The sequence below is a fragment of the Rutidosis leptorrhynchoides genome, chromosome 2 (genome assembly GCF_046630445.1).
Source record: "Rutidosis leptorrhynchoides isolate AG116_Rl617_1_P2 chromosome 2, CSIRO_AGI_Rlap_v1, whole genome shotgun sequence".
In the NCBI taxonomy this organism is placed as follows: Eukaryota; Viridiplantae; Streptophyta; class Magnoliopsida; order Asterales; family Asteraceae; genus Rutidosis; species Rutidosis leptorrhynchoides.
In genome coordinates this window covers 680,187,373-680,196,675 of record NC_092334.1, presented here as the reverse complement: position 1 = coordinate 680,196,675, position 9,303 = coordinate 680,187,373, and the positions used below count along the sequence as shown (strand labels likewise).

Genomic DNA, 9,303 nt, shown 5'->3' with positions numbered 1-9,303 from the left:
AGCACTCCGACTTACGGTGTCCCTTCTTTTGGCAAATAAAGCACTTGATTGTGCTTAAAGGTACACTCGTACAATCCCGTTCCAAATGACCTCGTCCTCCACACCTAAAGCACGTAGGCCCATAACCTCCCTTAATCCTCTTCTTCACTTTTTCAACACCTTCGAGCGTACTTCTCGCCCTCTTACTAGGAACACCTCTTGATTCCAACTTTCTCTTACCCAAAGAGTGATCCGCAAATTTTGGAGCATGAGATTTAATCCCCATAGTTGCTCCTTTGTCACCGACACCTTGAGGTTTAGGAAACCTCTTTTCTAACTCTCCCTTCACGACCTTAGGTACTTGGTCTCGGACCATCTCGGTCACTATTCCCTCGAACGACTCTTGGAGAACTTGCTTAACCTTGTTGGCGAAAATCAAGATATAGCGTTCAAACTCCGCCTCAATCCTTAATGTTAACTCATCCTTCCCCTCATGAATAGGCGCGTCCGTTCCGGTTCCATCTTCCGTCTTCATTCTAAAGAATGCATATAGATTAAACAACGAAACGAAAAGGAACGACATACATATACCAACTTACTCCATCTCGCTCAAAAATCGTCGTACATTACTTGTTTGACACGATTTGCGCCCGTAACAATGGTAGCTAATCATTGTTACGCGAGCACGTCGCATTAACTTGCTAGTACAACGTCCATCTCGCTCGATGCTCGCTAAACATACATAACAAATAGCGCATGATTAGTTACATAAACCTATGCACAAACCAATTCCGATCCGACCCAAAGTCCTACAAGTCCCACATAAACGCGCATACACAAAAAGTCTAAGTCTAGGCGCCTATCTCAAGTCACCTAAATCCCTTAGACCATGCTCTGATACCACTTATAACAACCCAAACCAACACCCGACAAAACCTTGTGAAAATACGAAATAAAAAATTTTTTCTGTTGCAGACCATCGGCGCGCCGCGCCATATGGTCCGCTCCCCGCGCCATATCTGGCTGTCCCCGGGACTTTTAAACGCGAAAAGATTGACTAGTTCCCGGCACTTTTAGACAAAACGCTTTTTACCATACAACCAAATATGTAAAACTAACATGTTTCAAACATAAAATTAAAGTTTTACAAGCGGGGCCCATACGACCCAAATTACAAGTTTAGTACAATTTAGGAGTTTCGACCACCAAAAAGTTTAAGTTCCAAACTGCACAATGAGCATGGCGTTAGGATTAAACTACCCAACTATCAGTCAAACTCCGAGAGCTACTAAAACCAAAAGCGTCCCTTAGCAACAAGCGGGATCCCTAGTCCAAAACGATGCCCTTACCCTTGTCCAACACCGAACCTATAAAAGTGGTAAACAACGAGAGGGTAAGCAAAGCTTAGTGAATGCAATAATTACACATACATATATATCGCCCATCTATTTGCAATCGCAACACAAGATACCTCGTACGAAACGTGTAACACAAAAGCATGTCATCAGCCTCAAACACTTAACAAGTCATACAATAACATAACCGAGTTAGCATATACTCAACACAACCATAAATAATTTAGCATGCTATATATCAACAAATCTTAATATGGTTAACCATGACGCTATGGTGCTACCGGCTCGTGGTTCACACCATACGCATTGAGTCTCACTCGTTTATAGTGCTACCGGCTCGTGGTTCACACTTTGTTTATAGTGCTACCGGCTCGTGGTTCACACTCGATGCTACCGGCTCGTGGTTCACATCAATTATTTTATAGTACTACCGGCTCGTGGTTCACACTCGATGCTACCGGCTCGTGGTTCACATCAATTATTTTATAGTGCTACCGGCTCGATGGTTCATACCATAACACCCACAAATAAACACGCCATATACACGAATGCATAATTATTCCACTCACCTCAAAATCTCTTGGTGAAAGATAACCGAGCTTGAACACTTCAATGTAACGCACCTATTACATTTATCACAATATCAAAATCATAACTCGAGTTGGTCAACACTCTAAAGCTCACTCCTAGTGTTAATTTGACCCATGGTGCAAATCCGACCCATTTGCACCCTTAACCCTAAAATCGGGTTACCTCATCACAAAACCCTATCATTAACCAAAGTAGGTTCATTACACATTTTAACACTAGTTTTAGGCTTCAACCACACATATTAATTAGCTTAGGTTCATGTTGACCCATTTGACACTTTCAAAGTCAACCTACCCATTTTGGGTCAACCACTAACCCATTTACACCCATTTACATAAATCATGGTGTTCTAGCAATTTACTAGCTAATTAGGGTTCTCTAACAACAAGTAACTCTTCCAAACCCTAGTTAACCCAATATTGAGTCTACATGACTCAAATTACCCTAGAACACCCAAAACACTAACAAAATGGGTTTTATGTTCATCTTCACCCCAAACCCTAGCCCTAAATCAAATTAAACAAAGAAATTAAGATTATAGCATACCACAACTATCACAACGAAGCTAGAGGGAAGGCGAACAACTTTAATGCTTGGACTTAAGCAAGAAACTTTCTTCTTCTTCTCCAAAATGGGGTTTCCCTCACTAAAAGCCACACTCTATCTAGAATTGATTTGGATAAGTGTTGGTAGTTGTGGAAAGAGTAAATGAACTCCCCAAAACTGATCTAAGGCATTAAATCCGGCCTCCAAGTGATTTTACCAAAATACCCTCAAAATATCTAATTTAAAAGAAAGAGAGAATCTGTCACAGACAGATGGCGCGGCGCGCCACCAGGCCGCGCGGCGCGCAACTCTCCCAGTCCAGCTCCTTTTGCCTTTTTAAATATATACAACCAAACCCCGATTCGAGTACCGCACAATACACTTATATACACATGTGTACACAACAAATATTCGGGTCTTACATTGATGTTCTTGAATTTGCTAATTGGGTTCATCATCGCATCAACGGAGCCTAAAAATGTCCCAAACGTGTATCATTCACATGGACCATTCACAAAAAGCCGATCACTTCTCGAACCATGAGTTATGGCACCAACATAAAGTCAAGTCCTTATCATCGGTTTGTCCCGAAGATAAAGAGACCTTTCTGTATTCTTATACTCATGTAATGAACGAGTTTAGTGCTAAGCTCACTCCTTGTCAATTAACCGATTTAGTCATCTAACCCTATATAAAGAGTAGTTTGGAAAGATGTTCACGACTCATACGCCAAAGTTTCTTGGACTTAACCGTGGTTCTGGCATATGGCCCGTCTCATCTTATGGGAGAGATGTGATAATAGGAGTGATTGATACAGGAATATGGCCCGAAAGTTAGAGTTTTAAGGATCATGGGATGTCAAGATAAACCTTTAAGATGGAAAAGGAATGGTGAAAATGGAACACATTTTCGCCATCTATGCACAATAATAAGTTGATTGGGTCCGATCATTTAGTAAAGTAATAGAGGTAGCTGGATTTAATATTTCTATGAAGTATGATTTTTACTCCTCTAGAGGCGCTAATCCCCATGGAACGCACATACTATCAACGACTACAGGTAACTTTGTTAATGGTGTGAGTCACTTTGGTTATGCAAAAGGTATAGCGAGAGGTATCACACCTAAGCACAAGTAGCTATGTATAAAGTGTAATGGGCTGGCGATACTGACCTATCTACGGCTACTGATATTATAGCTGGGATGGACCAAGTGATTTCAAATGGGGTTGATATAATGTTGATATCTTTAGGGTTAGATCACACGCCTACTTATAGAGATGTAATCGCCAATGCAACACTTTCAGCCATGTAAAAGAAATTTTAGTAGTATGTGCCACTGAAAATAATGGGACCGAATCTAATTCAATCTACAATGATGTACCCTGGATTATGACCGTAGGTGCGGGTACTATAGACCGAAGTTACATTGCAACCATTGAGCTAGAAAACTGGCTGTTTTTTGAGGGTACCTCGTATTTCCCAACGATATAACTAATACAAGTCTTTACTATGGAAGTAACTATTCAAAAAAATCCGGACGTAAACTTCATAGCTTATACTCGAATGAGGTTAAAGGAAAAGCAGTATTGTGCGATTAAAGTAGCTTAGATCTATATGGGCAGATGGATAAAGAAACTGCAACACACACATTTGGTGCGATCATTTTATCTAAAAGCTTAGAACTAGATCTCGAGGACTGTTCAATGACGGGCATAGTTATACATACCAAATATGCAGAAGTACTGAAGGAGTATGCAATGACGGGTAACACGAGTTCGACAAATATGAGATTCGGGTGAACAAAAATGGGCACCGGGCCAGCACCACAAGTGGCGTATTTCTCTTCACGAGGACATGACCCGATTAGTCCAAATGTATTAAAGCGCGATATTCTAGCTCCGAGCGTCGATGTGATTGGACCAATTAGACCTGATGTGTCTTTCATGTAAGGCAATAAATATGTCTTATTAACGGAATTTTCGCTTTACTCGGGTACGTCAATGGCAGCACCACATGTGGCGGCACTTTTAAGGGTGGTACATCGGAAATGGAGTCGAGCTTCCATCTGATCAGCAATAATGGCTATCGCAACAAAAACATATGATACTCTTGAAACCATTCTAGACCAACAAAATGGCATGGCTGCTAGTCCTTTGGATTTTGGGGTGGGCCCCGTAAACCCTAACAAGACCATAGACTCTTGTCTTGTTTACGGCATGGGTTTACAAGATTATATTGATTGCTTATGTGGTCTTGGATACAACATAAAGCAAATAATAACTGTCATAAGAACGAGTAAAAGGACTTGTATTGGAAACCAGACAGAACTTAACTACCCATCATTTATGATAAATCTAAAGAACCAAACCACGGTTCCCTTTGGAAAACATTTCGCAAGGACTGTAATGAATGTTAGAGATTCAAGATCAACCTATCGTGCAAATTTAGTAGTTCCCGATGGTTTGATAGTTAGTGTTGAGCCTAACACTATAAGATTTTTCGAGCAAATCTCAGAAACATAAGTTTGTACTAAACATTAAATTTGACAAATACCCTAAAGATGTTAACTACCGTTATCTCGAATGGGTTGATGACCATAACCACTCAGTTTCGAGTCCGATTGTGATATATGGTAGTTATATAATCTTGAACGGCTCATGTCATTGTTCTTGATATTTTATAAGACATGCTAAAACATCAGTGGTATAGAGAATGTTCACTGCTAGCCTGTATTAAGACCATACATACATAAGAAACAATTATGCATACGATTGATAATTCATAAAACATCGACTTCCTTTTTAATCTTCTTATTTTTCGATTCCATTCATTTTCTTTTATTTTCCTTTCACTTCCTTTTTTTCCTATCATTTCCTTCTTAAAAAAGACTCATAAATGAAATACTTTTTTTTTTCCTATAAGACATGTTATAACATCAATGGTATAAAGAATGTCCACTGCTAGCCTGTATTAAGACCATACAAACATTAGAAACAATTATGCATACGATTGTTAATTCATAAAACATCAACTTCCTTTTTAATCCTCTTATTTTTCGATTCCATTCATTTTCTTTTATTTTCCTTTTATTTCCTTTTTTCCTATCATTTCCTTCTTAAAAAAGACTCATAAATGAAATAAATTCTTTATTACCTTATTTTTCTTTACATATTTATAATTATGCAAACTTTGTTCAACTATGTAATAGTAACCAAAAAGCTTATAGCCTAGCGGTATTCGAGGAGTCTTCCAATTAAAGAGCTATCCGCATTGTACTCGATAAAAATCAATGGCAGCACCACATGTGGCGGGTGTCGCAACACTTTTAAGTGCAGTATATCAGGAATGGAGTCCAGCTGCCATCCGATCAGCAATAGTGACCACCACAACCAAAACCTACAATACTCTTACAACCTTTTTGACCAACAAAATGGTATGGTTGCTAGTCCTTTATATTTTGGTGCGGGAAAAATGAACCCTAGCAGGACCATGGACTGTTGGAAATCATACACTAATATTCAAAACTGATTTGAACTCAGTCGTAATATTTCAAGAAGAAGAACAAAAATATGGAGCAATTTTCTGGGATTTTATTAACTGGAAATTCAATTACATAATTAAGGAAAAGATAACTTGCTACTTCTAATTAAAGATAAAAATAACTCCTAACAAATAGCTAACAACTTGTTATTAAACGTGTGGTAACTGATGCTCATGACCCACGAATTCTTCCCCATGATCCAACTATTTCGGTTGACCAAATACTCCACCTTATGACTTAGTAATTAGACATGTGCAACAATTAAACTCCAACATACTCCCCATTAATTCTGCTGTATGTCGTCCAAATCCTCAATTCCCATTGAGATTCTCATTTCCTGAAACTTGATTTTTGGAAGAGCTTTAGTTAAGATGTCTGCCTTTTGTTTTGTACCAGCTACATGCTCAACACATATTTTTCTGTCTTCTATGCATTGACGAATGAAATGGAACTTTGTATCGATGTGTTTGCTCCTACCATGGAATACTGCATTCTTCATCAGTTCAATAGCTGATCTGTTGTCGACCCGAAGTGTAAAAATTTGTGGTTGTGATCCAGTTAAGTCTACCAGCAGACTTCTTAACCAAAGTGCCTGACACGCAGCTGCAGTTACAGCCATAAACTCAGATTCACAGGATGAAAGTAATACTATTCGCTGCTTACATGAATTCCAAATGATTAGATTTCCAGAATAATAGAACACCGTTCCAGTAGTGCCCTTTCCATCATCAGTATCAACTCCATGGCTACTATCACTATAGCCTAGGAGCCTTCCATCTCCACCCTTTCTATAGAATAGGCCAAATCGAAGTGCACCTTTAACATACCTTAATACTCATCTAATTGCTTTTAGATGGATTTCCTTAGAAGACTCCATAAATCTGCTTAGCACTCCTACTGAATATCCAAGGTCAGGTCTGGTATTCAGCAAGTATCAAAGACTTCCTATTATGCTTCTGTAATTCGTTGCATCAACAGGAACTCCATTCTCATCTTTTGTCAAGTGCAATCTTGGTTCCATTGGGTATTGTGTCGAGTTACAATCTGCCATTCCAGCAGCTTGTAATATCTTCTTTGCGTATGCACTTTGATCAACCATAATCCCTTCTTCACTTTGTTTAACTTCGATCCCGACATAGTGTGAAAGGAGTCCAAGATCACTCATATTAAACACATTTTTCATCTTATTTTTAAATGTGTCTATATGATCTTCATTACCACCTGTAATAATCAGATCATCAACATACACACCAATAATTAACAGCTGTATTGTCTTACCCTGAGTATATACAGCATGTTCTTGGGGGCATCGGTTGAAGCCCATTTCCTTTAGCACTTGATCCAATCGTAAATTCCAGGCCCGAGGTGCCTGACGCAAACCATATAATGCCTTATTTAACTTGTAGACCATGCCTTCTTTCCCAGAAATTACAAAACCATCAGGTTGTGTAACATAGACCTCTTCCTGTATACTTCCATTTAGGAACGCTGACTTGACATCCAAGTGATGCACTTTCCATCCTTCACTAGCTGCAAGGGCAAGTATCATCCGGATCATTTCTATTCGGGCTACCAGTGCATATACCTCTTCGAAATCAACACCCTTTCGCTGCACATAACCCTTTGCTACCAACCTTGCTTTGTGCCTCACTATGTCACCTTGAGTGTCCTTCTTTAACTTGTACACCCATTTTAACCCAATCGATTTCTTTCCTTGTGGTAAAGTAGTTAGAAACCATGTTTCATTCTTGTTGATGGACTCCAACTATTTTACCATTGCATCATACCAATCATGATCATCTCTTGCTTCACGAAAATTTGATGGTTCTTCACCTGCAAATAGTAGCTCTGCTTGGTCAATTTCTAATGATTCCGTTGCTTCATAAATATCGTCTAGAGAACGGTAACCCCGAACCGATGTATGATCGTGCGTTTGGGGACTTTCCTGCCCATTATTACTTGAAGTAAAACTCACAGGAGTTGAGCTATTTGGGGTACCTTAAGTGCTCTTTTCTGATGGTGTGGTGATCTGTGGTGATTGAGGGTCTTGAGGTTCACCAAAAACATTCTGCATCTGCTCGTATCTATCACCTGAAGGTTCAGTCATATTCACACTAACCCAAGCTGTATTACAGTCATCTTTATTAGGCTATGTTTCCTTCCAATCCCCTTTGATTTTCTCTTCAAAAACTACATCACGAGCAACACATATTTTCTTCTCCTTTGGATCGAATAATCTGTACGCCTTGCTACCAGCTTCTACCCCAAAATAGACCATTTTCACGCTCCTGTCATTTAATTTGGTGAGCTGGTTGGATGGTCTTTTTACATGTGCAGTACAACCAAATACTTTGATATGCTCAAGTGTTGGTGTTCTTCCTCTCCATGCTTCATATGGGGTTGAATTCTTTAATCCTTTCGTTGGTAGTTGGTTCATAATATACACCGCGTGACGTACTGCTTCACCCCAAAATATTTCAGGTACTGACATTGTCTTCAATAGTGATCGTGTCATATCAAGTATGGATCTATTATGGCATTTCACCACACCGTTTTGTGGTGTGTAGGGTGCTGTAAGTTGCCGTTGTACACCCTCTCCACTGCAATATTCCACGAATTCTCTTAAAGTGAATTCACCCCCGCGGTTACTTCTTAGCATTTTCAGCTTGTACGAACTTTGTGACTCGACTTCAATTTTAAATTTCTTGAATGTAGAGAAGGCTTCATCTTTTGTTTTGATCATATAAGCCCACATATACCTTGTGTAATTGTCTACTGCTAGAAAGTAATAACGGATACCTGCTAGCGTAATTGGTCTTATTAGCCCACACAAGTCCACATGTACCAGTTCTAGTGAATTCTTTGCTCGAAACTTAGTTGCCTTCGGAAATGGTTGACGTGCTTGTTTAGCCACCATACATCCTTCACACACTTGTGTCGGATACTTAATCTTGGGAACACCACGAACCAACTCTTTCTTTGTCATCAGTTCTATGACACCAAAGTTAACATGCCCCAACCTAGTATGCCACTTCCATGAATCATCATCCAATTTGTTCAATAAGCAAACCAGTTTAGATACATTTAGTACAATCTTGTACAAGCGATTTATCGAATGCTCTACTTTAATAACCAACCTTCCAAGTTCATTGTGCATTCTCAGGTGTTGGTGTAGCATCTCTATTTTGTATCCACACTCTGTCATTTTCCCCAGACTTATGATGTTACAACTCAAAGCATGTATGTAGTACACTTCATGAATTGCTAGTTGTTCACTATTTTTACAATCGA

The 9,303-nt window shown here is 39.3% G+C and overlaps 1 pseudogene; it reads left to right on the top strand.

The window, feature by feature from the left end:
* Positions 1-2,897: 2,897 nt before the first annotated feature.
* On the top strand, positions 2,898-5,144 carry LOC139890299 (subtilisin-like protease SBT3; annotated as a pseudogene).
* The last annotated feature ends 4,159 nt before the right edge of the window (positions 5,145-9,303 follow it).